Genomic DNA, 13,649 nt, shown 5'->3' with positions numbered 1-13,649 from the left:
GGGGTTGCAGTTTCAAGCAGAGCACAACTGATTCAGCCCAGTACTTCACAATAGCAAAGAAGTAGAAAATTCACCATGCTCCATTTTTCTCTTACAAATAAAAAAATTCACGGAGGGGAAATCACCAAGGATCCACAGGTATGAATAAGCACAATAAAGGTTCTGACAGCCTCTAGCAGGAGACCCTCAATGCTGGCTATGCAAACAGGTTCTGCTCCAGGCCTCGGAGGCAGCAGTGAATCAGAAAGACCAGGCTCCATTCTCATGGAGTTCCTATTTACATGGGGAGCAAAGAACACTCTCTACTCTCATGGCTATAGTGAGGGGTTCCTGAGCTGGAACAGGAGGCTGGATGGAGTCAGAAATGCCAATATTTTAATATAAGCAGTTGCAGTGACTAAAAAGGACATATTTCTTTCCTTCTGCATAGCAGTTACTCAATATAGGAAGGATACTACATTCATGTGGAAGCTTCAGTAAAACACTCTCAAGGGACAAATGAGTAAGTCTCTGGGGCAAGACTGACTTTAAAGGGACCAGGTGATTCCATGGTTGCAGCTGGAGTTGACAGCTGCCGTTTCTGTGGCTGTACAGCTTACAGCAGATAGAAGTCCCCAAATGGTTTATACAACCATGATTTCTCCCTGGAGAAGCACTGTTTTGTGTCCTGTCCTACCAAAAGCAGTTCAATGTCTAAATTAACCTGGGGTACTTACTTCTATCTGTCTGGAGGTCACAAAAAACTGCAGTTCTTAATGGTTTTCTCGATCCGAAGTTTAGCAAACCTTTTCTCTAGATTACATGTAACTTTTCTACTCACAATTTCAATTTTGATAGCTTGTGGTTTCTTCCTAGCTTTTCTCGGAAAGCCAATTAAAATTAAGTCCCTTTTTTAATGTCCCCATCTTATTTTTCACATACTAGATGATTTTTGCAAACTCTTATTAGTGGAATTTTTTTCCAACGCTCCTTATTTGGAAAGTCTTTAGGTTTTCCCATCAGTGTAGTCATTTAAGTCTCCCAAGTATGTGTGACTGATTCTAAACATCCAATTTCACTTCACTTTAGAAATTAACTTTTTTCCTTCTTCTTTAGAGCAACCATTTTTCTAGTCCTCAAGGATTAATGGCTGGTATCACACAGGAGGACAATACCTCTTGCTGGTTCAGTGGAGAAATAATTTCCAAGGTTGGAACTCAAGGATCAATCAAATGTCAGAAACAATGTGGCAGACTGACTAATATAAGTTGCCCACTTTTTATTTTGTCAAGTAAGGATATTAAAAACCCACCATCTAGTATCATTTCATGAAAGAAAGGTTACCTTAGCATCAAAAAAGGAATAAATTATCCATACTATTATCATAAAGACCAATTCTTTAAAGAAATTTGGCTTTAAGAAGAGATTCCTTAGGTGTCATTTTGTCAGAGCCTTACTGTGCCATGAGCTGGTGAAAATGTCACCAGAGACCAGCATTAGGGAACGACAGCTTTGGAGAGGTTGATGCAAATTTTCTGAGGTTGGTCGGGACAGCAGGACTGACTACCTGAGCAGATTTCCTAGGAAGAAATGGAAATGACTGCATGCTTCCCTCAGGACAAGGAGCAGAGTGAGTGAAGGAGCACAGTGACCCATTCACACGATTCCCTCTGGGAATCTCAGATGTGTTATCTTAGCTGTTCTCAGTTCTTTGGCAAGTTGCAGATTTCAGTGTTCTGTTTGCAACCTGAGCAATGTGATTGCGAAATTAACTGGATTTCAAAGCTGCCAATCCCTAACCTACCAAGGTAGGGCGCTAACCTTGACTAGGCTGCTGAAAGAGGATGTAAAAGGAGCACCTACCTACAGCAGGGAGTCCTATTTCGCAAGTCCTGTTTTATTATTTTGGGAAGTCTGTCTCCTCCCAGGAGAAAGAGCACAGACCCAAAGCACAAGCTCATGGGTCATTCATCTGTGATTCTTTGAGCTACCCATACAGGTTTGTTAAAGTTTCTTTAAAAAAAAAAAATCCACATAATCTTATAAGATGTACATTAATCTGTACAGCTTTAACAAGGGCATTCTGAAAAAAAAAAATAAAGTAGATGATATCATTACCACATAATTATGGATACCATGGAGTTTCACCATCAGAGTGTTTAATTTAGGTGACTAACTCTAAGTACTCAGCAAAGTGAAAGAGAGAGATTGGAAAATAACAATTAAAAGAGAGAGGGCAGCTTCACCTGGCATTCCAAACACTGAGCATATTCCTGAAAGCGTAGCTGTACTGCTCCCTCAGACCCGTGGTTCTCAAACTTCAGCATTCTCGCCCGCGGAGGACCTGATTCAGGAGGTCTGGAGCAAGGCCGCCTCTCTCCCCACTCCCGCTGCCAACATTTCCCCAGGCGATGCTGCTGCAGGGACCACACGTTAAGAACCACTACCTCAGACCATTTGAGATCATCCGTGCTTCTCACAGTGTAAACACCTTGCTGTGCTGAGTGTAATTCTAGTGTTTAATGGTATCTGTTTTTGTATACTATGGCCCCTAATCATAAATCAACCCTTTTATCTAGTGCTCAACCAATGAATTCCTGAACATTATACAGTTTCTGGCCTTCACTGTGGCGTCACAAAGCAAGAGAGCCTGAGTGCTTTGTGCTGAACTGGTCAAAAGAAAAACAGCAGGAGGGAAAGGTGTATGGGCCCAAAGTCACTGCCTTTTCTGATCCCAGCAGAGATGGCTATGGGGGAGGCAAAAGCCCCAGTCATCACAACAAACTGGTGGTATTTAGGAGCACCAATCAGTATCCATGCAGAGTAAGCAGCCCTTCCCCTTAGCGTATTCCAGGAAAGGAAGTAACCCTTCCAGGACTGAAAGGCTGATCAACCAGACCAAAAAGGTTTTACTACTATGGAGTCAAAGTCACTTATCAAGGAAACTGCACAAAAGTCAATGATACTGATTGTGCCACTATGGTGGTCACTTGCCACTGAGCCTCAAAAGGTCCTTTATTCCTTCTCACCTCACTCAGGCTGTTTTCTCTGCCTTGAATGAATGAATAAACGAAAAATATTCTTTCACATATGGCAAAGGGTCTGATAGCATTAGAACGAGAAAAGTTTACAGATGGAATCATTCTGGTTTCCTCTCTGCTCCCACTTCTCTCCCAGAATCTCTACCCTTCTTAAAAAATTAGGTGGTGAGAGAATATGAAGCAGACCTCACTTTGAATGCATGGTGAAATGATCTGCTTTTTTTTATTTCAGAGAAGTTCTGGTCAGAAAGAACTGTAATCAGATCCAACCAAAGTTTTTATCAGAAATAGTTGATGAACTGGTTCTAAAAATAATCACGGATGATAATTTGTACACTCTGTGAAAGTCAATGTCCTGTTATGCAATTTCTCAGTAAAAAAAATATTTGGGGAGAAAAGGAAACCATAGGAACTACAACAACAAAAAAAATCAACTGATTTAATAAATCTTGGCTTCTCCTTATCGAAGGGAAATTCCATTCTTCTATTTAATCCTCTGCCCCTCCCAATAAACTGTAATCCTGACCCGAGGGGCCCTCCCAGCTACAAGCTTGTAGAATGCCCTGACAGAGGGATTTGGAGCCTAATTTTGTCTCGAGAAGCACCCTGAACTGGCACTGGTTGTTTATTTCTTGCCTACTTTTGTTTCTAGGTCTCTGAACTCCTTCACGCGCTGTTTACAGAGGCATAGTGCCCAACACACACCCCTTTGAAAACATTCCCTTTTCCTCTTGCCCCCACATATTCTCAAAGGAATGAATTTTCAAATCACAGAATTCCTTATCTATTGCTGAGGAGGGAGAATGAGCTTCTGAGAATACTATTTGAGGACTATCTTTCAACCCACAAAATAAAAACTCAGTCCTGTGGCTAGGGAGACAGCAAGTCAGAAGAGAAAGCTCTGGAAGGATTTGGGTCCCTAAAAATGAGCTCATCAGCCACTGGGTGGGACCAACATCTTTTACTTCTTGCCTCCACCCACCATCCCATCCTTGCCTCTGCCCAACACAAGGAGGAAATACTTGTGAACAAACACAGGACAACCCAGACAAAAAACATAAAATGATTTCTAAGTATACATGCCTTCTGGTTCTTTGTTAGTGAGTTGCTCCTAAGAACAAGAATGGCAAATCAGAAAACTTCCTTATCATCACACCTTAGACATTCCCTTTTTCATTTAACCCTTTTCCCACAGAGGACTGGGGCTTTTTTTTTTTTTTTTCCACCCTTAGGCAATGAGATATAGTACGAGAACAACTTGAGAGTCAGCCGCTGGCTTTGAAGATTCCTATAAATACCCGGGGCTTACTTCTGCTGTCTCACCTATAATAAAAGAAAAGCTGGGACCACCAGGACTGGAGTCCCTCCAGGTTACCATGCTGGGAGAAACAGAATAAGACCGAAGAGGTTCCAAGCACCTCTGGACAGTGGATCAACACCAGTAGGAATGACGCTGCAAGGCATCCAACAGAATGTGGTAGGTCTGGGAACTCTATTTAATGTGAAGTCTGGTCCCAACATGGAAGGAGGAGTTAAGTAAATTCTGTCAGATTGTTAGGGGGAAGTGATGTCCTGAGTTAATCCCATACAGGATTAACTTTGTGGACTCCACCCCTACTCCAGACTAAAGCCATCAAGACTCTGGGAAAGACAAATCCCATCACCACCAAGGGAGGATGGCTGGGACCTGAGGGTGGAGTTGGGCAGCCAGGTTGGATATAAAAAACCAAACACGTGGGCCTTGGGCTCTCTCTGGCTCACGATCGCTCGCCTCCTGGCTTCACCGCTCCTGGCTGGCGGCCAGCTCTCAGAGCGCCATTTTGGGATTCCTGATCGGCGGATCGGGTAGGACTCATTTAAAACTTTGTCTCCCACTTTTCTCCCAGAGCTGTACATTTCCTCATTTCCCCTTCCCTTGTAAATAAACCTTTTATTAACCTTTCACGTGTGCCTGCAGTAGAGCATTGATAAGTCCTTTTAAGCGCGCGGGTGAGGACCCACAGTCAGGCACCACGTTTTGTATTGGGGTTGCTCTACAACAAGATGAGCAAAGGAGATGAGCCTGGGAGGAAGTGTACCTGGCCCGGGGACCAGCTGCCATCTACTTGCTGTGGATGTGATGACCGCTCATTTCTTTGTTCTTGTTATCAACATTACCTCATGACAGCTGCTTTTCTTCCAATGTTGGATTTTTTTCTTATCATGAGACTTTTCATGGGATTTTCACAAGTTTTTTTTTTTTTTAATGTGACCTTCACCTCAGTCCCAAGATATAATCCCCATTTTTATAGTTGAAGAACTAAGAGATTTCAAAACAAAGCGATGGAAGTAATTTCTGCTTCAGGCCATGAAGGCTTAACTGCTACAGGAATTGTCCTGCCACAAACAACTAGAAAATTGGACAAATGTATAAAATTATTGTTTTTAAACATTAGGCAGGCAGTGCAGCATCGTGACCCCTCAGAGAAGGAAATAAGCTAAACCCAACGACTGCCTCAGACTATTGCCTAGAGGCAATTTCCACTCCCCAGTACAGAGATGGGGAACTCAGAGCCCAGAGGTCTTACTGAGTTGAAGAGATGAGATAACAAAGTTGAGGAAGATTGAGGCAACTGGAATTTGTGGGTCACAATATCAGACAGGAGGAATTTGTACAGAGAAAGCTCTGGAGATCTGCAGAGGTGACCCTTTAAACTTTTTTCACTGAATACAGCCCAAGCATGGGGTGAAAGTCTGTGAGGTTAAAGCACCACAAGAAAACAGTGTGCTGAGCAATTCCTCAAGTTCATATAGGGTCATGATAGTTCATGTCCCACCAGCGTAGAGAAATGTTATAATATCTCAGAAGGGGATACCTTGTAAGCAAAGCTAAATTTATTTGTTCTAAACTACAGGGTCCTCTTAAGATTGGACCCACCATAATCAAACTTAAAAGCAAGTCTTACGAGAATCCAATTGACCCTAAATAACAATCATATGGCAGAACAAAGTCTAACACTGTAAAGGAATAAAATGAATCCAACACCCAAAAATATATGGTTAATATTGGCATCTTTGTTACCAGCATGCAAAGAAGTGGGAAAATATGACCCATAGCCAGAAGTAAAATTAGTAAAAAGAAATAATAATGATAATGGAATTAGAAATAAGGCGGTGAAAACATATTACAAACATGCCACATTTGGTCAAGAATCTAGGAGAAAATGGAATGTAATAGAGAAGATATAAAAAAGGACAGAAATGAAACTTCTAGAGATGAAAAATGTAATATTGCAATTTTAAAAATGCTTTAGATGGAACTACAGCAGAGTAGACACTGCAAATGAAAAGATTAGAGAATTCAGAGGCATGAAATAGAAGCTATCAAAAATGAAACACAGAGAGAAAAACCCAGAGCATCAGTTATCTGTGGGACAACTGCATTGATTGAAGGAATCAATGAGGGAATCTCAGAAAGAGGGAAAAAGGGAAAAGGGAAGAAAAAACATTCAAAGAAGTAACAGTGCTAAATCAACTGGCTATTCAGATGCATGAAAGAAAAAAGCAAACATGAACCTATCTCATGACATACAAAAAGTTAGCTCAAAGTGGAACAGAAATCTAAGCGTAAATATTCTAGAAAAAGAGAGAAGTGCTTGTGACTGTGGGACAGCCAAAGACTTCTTCACTAAGACATAAAGGAAAAAAACTGATGAACTGGACTTCATCAAATTTTAAACGTTTGCTCTTCAAAAGATATTAGAAAATGAAAAGCAAAAGACTGGTAGAAAATATTTGCAAAACATTTATCTCCAAAAATTATTTTTAACCAGAATAAAGAATTTTAGCCTCTCAATAAGGCAAATAACTCAATTTAAAAAAGAAATGTGTGCTTTGATTTGAATAGACACTTTACCAAAAAGACATATGTATGGCAAATACAGCATGTAAATGTATATTCAACATAATTAGTCACTAAGGAAATGCAAATTAAAATCACAATGAAATACCACTATACAACTACTAGGATGGCTAACAATAACAAGACTAAGTCAAGGTGAGGATACTCTGGTGGGAATGCAAAATGGTAAGCACCTTAGGAAAACAGTTTGGCAGTTTCTTTTCACATGAAACAATCCTTACAAGATGACCGAGTAATCTTCCTAGGTTTTACTTCAGAGAAATAAAAATATAATGATGGGCAGAACCACATTGTTCACAATCTCCAAAGAGGAGACATACCCAAATTCCATCAACTGGTGAATTAACATAAGCCATACTGACAATCTAATACTACTCAACAATTAAAAATCACTGCTCACCCCATATTAATAAAAGAAACACATGATCATCTCAAGAGATACAGAAATTTATTTGACAAATTCCAACACTTTTTCATGATAAAAACACCCAATAAACCAGAAAGGAACTTCTTTAACCTGGTAACAGTCATCTATAAAAATCCCACTTGTTGGGTTTTTCACCATACTAACGGCATCTTTAATGGTGAAAGGCTGAACACTTTCCCTCTAAGATTAAGTGCAAGACAAAGATGTCTGCTTTTGCCACTTGTATTCAACAATGTACTAGACGTTCTAGACAAGGTAAATTAGCAAGAAAAAGAAAAGCATCTTGATTGGAGAGGAAGAAGTAAAACTATACCACACATGACAGGATTTAGTGTAAAGAGAATTCCAAGGAGTCCACCAAAAATCCTACTAGAGCTAATAACTGAGTTCAGTAAGGTTGCAGGATAAAAGATGAATAGACAAATATCAACTCTAGTATTACACTGCAGCAATAAACAATCCAAAATAGAAATTAAGAAAATATTTTCATTTACAGTAACATCAAAAAGAGTAAGAATAAATTACTTAACAAAAGACATTCATGATGCATAAACTACAAAACATCACTGAAAGAAACTGAAGAAGATCTAATGAAGGACATCCTGTGTTCTGCTCTGAAGATTAGAGACATAATATTGTTATGGGACCCACAGATTTAACATAATCCCAATCAAAATCCTAGTTGGTTTTTCTTTTTGTGGTAATTGACAAGCTGATCTGAAAATTTGTTTGAAAATGTAAGGGACCCAGCCAAAACAATCTTAAAAAAAAAAAAAAAAAAAAAAAAACACAAAACACAAAGCTGGAGGACTCCTACATTCTGATTTCAAAAGTTATAAAACAGTGTAGTCTTGGCATAAAGATAGACATAGAGATCAATGGAAACCAGATATAAATTTATACACTCATGGCCAACTGATTTTTTTTGACAAGAGTGCCAAGATAATTAAATGGGGAAATATAATCTTTTCAACTTACTAAAAAGCAAATTGATAGGCACATGCAAAAGGGTGAGACAGACCTGTACTTCACAAAAAATACAAGAATTAACTCAAAATAGATCAGAGACTTAAATGTTAAGAGGAAAACTCTTAAGCAGAAAACATGGGTGTATAAATCTTTGTGACCTTGGATTAGGCAGTGGCTTCTTAGATAGGACATGAAAAGCACAAGTCACAGAAGGAAAAAAGAGATCAGCGGGACTCCATCAAAACTGAAACCTTTTGTACCTCAAAGGACATTGTCAAGATAGTGAAAAGACATCCCACAGAATGGGAGCAAATATTCACAAATTGTATCTGATATATCCAGAATATGTAAAGAACTCTCACAACTCAAAAATAAAATGGGCAAAGAATCTGAACAGACATTTCTCTAAAGAAGACATACTTTCAACTTAAAGTAAGTCAGATACCATTTCATACCCACAAGTATAGTTATGTCAAAAAGAGGGACAATAACAAGTATTGTTGAGGATGTAGAGTAACTGGAAACCTCATACATTGCTGGTGGGGATGTAAAATGCTGTAGATTCCTTGGAAACACTTTGGCAGTTCCTCAAAAAAGTAAACTTAGAGTTGGCATAAGACCCAGCTACTCCTAGATATAAACCCAAAAGAAATGAAAACATATGTCCCCACAAAAATTTGTCCATGAATCTTCACAGCAGTTTTATTCATAACAGCCCCAAAGTGGAAACAACCCAAGTGCCTGTCAACTGATGAATGGACAAATAAAATGTGGTATACATTAAGTGTTGCTTAAAATTGCTTCAGTCAACGATGGACCACATATACAACAGTGGTCCCAACAGGCTACACGTTATGGCCTAGCGTAAGGACACTCGAGGACATGTGCACAATGAAAAAGCTGCCTAATGATGCATTTCTTAGAGTATATTCCTTTCATTAAACAACACTGGCTGTATCTATACAATGGAACATTATTCAGTCATAAAAAAGAACAGCAGGCAGCATCCATTCATGCTACAACATGGAAGAACCTTGAAAACATTAATTTACGTGAAAGAATCCAGACACAAAAGATTAGATGTTGCATTACTCCATTTATATGAAATGTATAGAATAAATTTTTAAAATACAACTTGCTAATGAAGTTAACTGACATGGTAACTCTTCAGATGATCTGTGATGAGGGGTTGGAGAAGGGTAAGACAGAAACATATAGAAAAACCTAAAATCACAGATGTTGAGAACTTACTCGCTCATTTGAACAGTTCTTTTATTCCTGGGGTGGAAATGTAGGAAGAAAGGTTTCATGACTCAGATATGTCACAGATTCAGACACTCAATCCAGTTTTCTCACTATTATGAAGCCCTTATCTTGAGTTACGGAAATGGGCGGTTGACCAAGAGGCAGGAAAGCCTGATTTTTTCACTAACCAGTTGTGTGACCTTGGGCAAGTCATTTAATTACTACAGTTTCCACTTTACCTACTCATTAAATGATCTCTAAACTGGAAAACTATGAATTGGGGGCCTCTGTACTAAGCACTAGGCTTAGAATTAACGAGGGGTAAATACTACCTGAACCTAGCAATCTAATAACATATCATGTATTATTCTGACTTTGGGAAGGCAGTGAGGAATCATCTGCTTATTTTAGGAGCTCACAGTTCCCTGGGAAAGACACTTTTGGCAAAAGCAACAGTTCAGATGACAGTCCCAGTGTTTTGGAGAAAAACTACTAATTTATTGACAACAAAGCCTGTTGTTTTTTTCCTTGAAATGTGATAGCTCCAGGCCCAGAAATACAAAGTCCCCAGAAGACTCTCAAAATATGTTCTCAATTCCCTTTTATCTCCCACTCGGAGCTGAGAGAACGGCACCAACTGTGTCATATTAAACACATCTGCATTCAACACCGATAAAAGTGCAGGACCAAGGGAACAGATAAGAGTTGTTTTCAATTTGTTCAGATGGCATTGGTTAAATTTAACCTAATTAGACCAAATAATCAAAGCAGGTGTTTGTAAGTTGCCAATGTTTTTATTCACCATAATTGTTTGGCTACATTTCCCAGGAACTTAAGTATAGGAATATGTCATAAAAATCATTGACTTTATATTTATTCATGTCCCACATATATTATTCAAGTTCTAGGCCATACAAATACAAGGCATTGTTGAACACTTTTCAAATCTTACCATTTAGCCATCAGCAGCAGCTAAGCTAGCCTTTGGGAGAGCTTACATTACCTTTCTTTCCATCAATACAAACAGTAATAAATGAGAACCTGTCTTCTAATCTTACAATGATCTACAAAGTACAATGACTCGGTATTTAGACTATTTTAGGGATTCTGACTTCATGCTTATAAGCTGGTCACTCTTAAGGCATTTAGAAGAAAAATAATAACAATAATAAAAGTTATATTCCAGTTATAGCAAAATGTTTATTGCACTTGGTAGAATGATGAGATTTGAACAATAAATTCCAGCTAACAAAGAAACTACTAAATGCAGCAGCAGCAGCCTGGCTTGGGGCAGGGTTTTACACAATGACCATGTGTCCACTTTCCAGGGAAAGGAGCAGGTGGTTGCCCGAGAGTGGACAAGTTTTCTCTCTCTAGTAACTGCGCCAATCCTGGCTATGCTCTGTGTTATTCCACACACCCTCTGGATAGGAGACTGAACACAAGAAAGTTCACATAAAAACATGGTCTAGAAGTATCTATAAAGGGGATCCCTTTCCAAGGCCTGGGGTTTCTGCAGGAGGGACAGAAGCCTAGGAAGGTGAATCCACAAAGGGATTTAGGGCACCCAGCCCTGTTACTTGATGTCTAAGGTGAAGAAGCACTAATGTCTCTTTCATTAATGCCTGCAAAATGCTTGGCTCAATGCTTGGCATGGAGTTAAGTGCTCAATAAATGTTGGCCACTATTATTATGGCTCCTACAAAGAAGATATTGAAAATAATGTTTCCTGAAAATGAGAGTGCAATGGGCATCTCGGGGGTATATACATCTCAGGGACAGGGACATCTTTTGAGATCATTTATGTGATGTGAAGGAGGATGAACAAAGCCTTTTCCATTTGCAAGATTTCTATAACATTGTTATGATGTCATTTCTTTGGGACTAACTTGTTCTTTTCAAGATTCACATTTCAATACATTATGTATACACGTAATTATAAAAGAAAAAACAGTAGGTTGCACTATAGTAGTAAAATGAAGATTGGGAAAGGAAAAATTCACCCAAAAATCTACTAAGAGAACTTAAATTGAAAGATATTTGTTTTAACTACCTGGTAAAAGAAGGATGCAAAAAAAAAAAAAAAAACCCACAAATTTAAGGGGTGCAAGCAGAAAAGAACAGTAGAAATCCTTCTCTCAGAATAAGGGGGTCAATATTCAGTCACGCCTCAGTGTTTCAGTAAATAGATGTTTCAATGGAATTTCCAACCGAGAGCAAATAATTTAAGATGTGTTTAAGATGAGAATGAAGGATCTCCGTTTCCATGTCCCTGTAACCCAGCCTCTGAGTTCTTGTGGCAGTAGATTTTTTTTCTTCCTCATTCCCCCAACTCCAATGGGAAACTATAATTTTCTTTCCAGCAGGAAACTGATATATACTAATGATGACAGCTGGATTCAGAAGAGGAAAAAGAATATAGGGGACAGAGAGTCCTTGTGGGTTTAAATCACTTTAAAACTCAAAACAAAACCCCCAGATTTGGAATTTTTAAAACCTAGTTAATGGCTGAGGAAACCTCAAATGATTGGGAAGCACTGAGATAAAAGTTTGGATTACACAAAACACATCATTATCTTAAGCTTTTTTAATCATCTTTTCTGCCTTTTCCTCTCCACTGTTTTTCTCATTGTTTATGCCCCAGCTCTTCAATGTGGTTCTAAGATTTTTAGAGGTAGGAATAGCCTTCCAAGGTCACTTACAGAATAGTATTTGAGAGGGGATGGGCAAATACTCAACTATCCAAAGAGTTCCTTGAAACTGATATTAATTCATTTCATTTGGAATAATGCAGCTTCTTCAAGGTTCATGGTTAGATACATTTATTGTTAAAATACATGTAGATACCCACATATGAATAAAACAGATTTATACTTCATAAAATTAGCAAGACTAAAAATAAAAGGAAGGCACCCCTTTAAAATCACACCATTCTAAAACAACCATTTTTTTTTTAGCATTGTGCTGCCTTTAACTCTAGTCTGGTCCTCTACTTCCCATCTCCCACTTCCCAAACCTCCCGTATTGATTTTTACAATGCCTGGGCAAGTCTCTAACATTATTTGGATGAATTTACAGTTACATTCTTTTTGAGTGACAGTGGGAACCTGGCTCCATAAGGGTCTTCAGAATCCTATCAGGATGTAGTCACAGAAAGAAATGTAACTGTCTTAAAAACACATGGTCCTACTCACTTTCTTTTTTTTTTTTAAAGAGGCATGTATTTTTATTTATTTATTTGTTTGTTTGTTTGTTTGTTTGTTTATGCACTGGGTACAGTCAGAAGCGCGGGAGGGTGAGAGAATTCACCAGAGCCAGAGCGGGGAGCAGAGCAGGCAGAAGGACCGAAGTACAAGAAGGACCGAAGTACACTGCTGAGGGGAGCAGCGGGCGGCAGGAGAGGTCTGCGCGCCATGTGGGACCCTCCTCCGGTGGCCGGGGAGCAGCCGGGGATGGAACCGGCACCGCAGAGGCCGCGGGCAGCTTCGCAACCCAGCGCTCAACCGCTGCGCCACCGGGGAGGCCCCCTACTCACTTTCTTACATATATACTCCAGTAACTTCAGGTGTCTACAGGGTCAAGTCAAAACTCCTTAGACTTTGACCTACGAGGCCCTCCATGACTGAGTTCCTGCCTCCCCAGCCTCACTTCTGGTCACATCTGCCTGGTTCTGAACCCAACAATCCTGTCACACCGTGCTAGTTCTGCGGCTTTGGCCATGCGCCTCCCTCTGTCTGTAAGTTCCATCTCCATCTTGCCCGTCTGGTGAATCTCTATTCAGCCTCAAGACTTCTGCTCAACCACTTTTTCCTCTAAGAAGCATTTTCACCCTCCCAAGTAGAAATGACCTTTTATTCTTTAGTGTCTCAAATGTATCCCACACATACTTTCTTTATAGCACAAGTAATACCTTATGACACCTACTTATAAGCCGGAGACATATTCATGTATATCTCTAGATATAGGTGATCAACCTGTGTCTGAGGCTAGTGCGTCAAGTCTGATAAATAAAAAAATGCACAACAAAAAATGACCCACTTCTGGATTATTCAGTGGGGCTGGAGTATTCCTAATCAGATGGATTCCC

General features: G+C 39.5%; 1 protein-coding gene across 1 annotated transcript in view; it reads right to left on the bottom strand.

Annotated features, from left to right (window-relative positions):
- Positions 1-13,649, bottom strand: part of THADA (THADA armadillo repeat containing) — a 287,428-nt gene that overhangs the window by 53,405 nt on the left and 220,374 nt on the right. The gene's annotated exons all lie outside the window — the stretch shown is intronic.

The sequence above is a fragment of the Talpa occidentalis genome, unplaced genomic scaffold (genome assembly GCF_014898055.3).
Source record: "Talpa occidentalis isolate TD23 unplaced genomic scaffold, MPIMG_talOcc4v2.1 talOcc4.5, whole genome shotgun sequence".
In the NCBI taxonomy this organism is placed as follows: domain Eukaryota; kingdom Metazoa; phylum Chordata; class Mammalia; order Eulipotyphla; family Talpidae; genus Talpa; species Talpa occidentalis.
The sequence above is the reverse complement of the archived record's forward strand: the minus strand, read 5'-3'. Positions and strand labels throughout refer to the sequence as shown.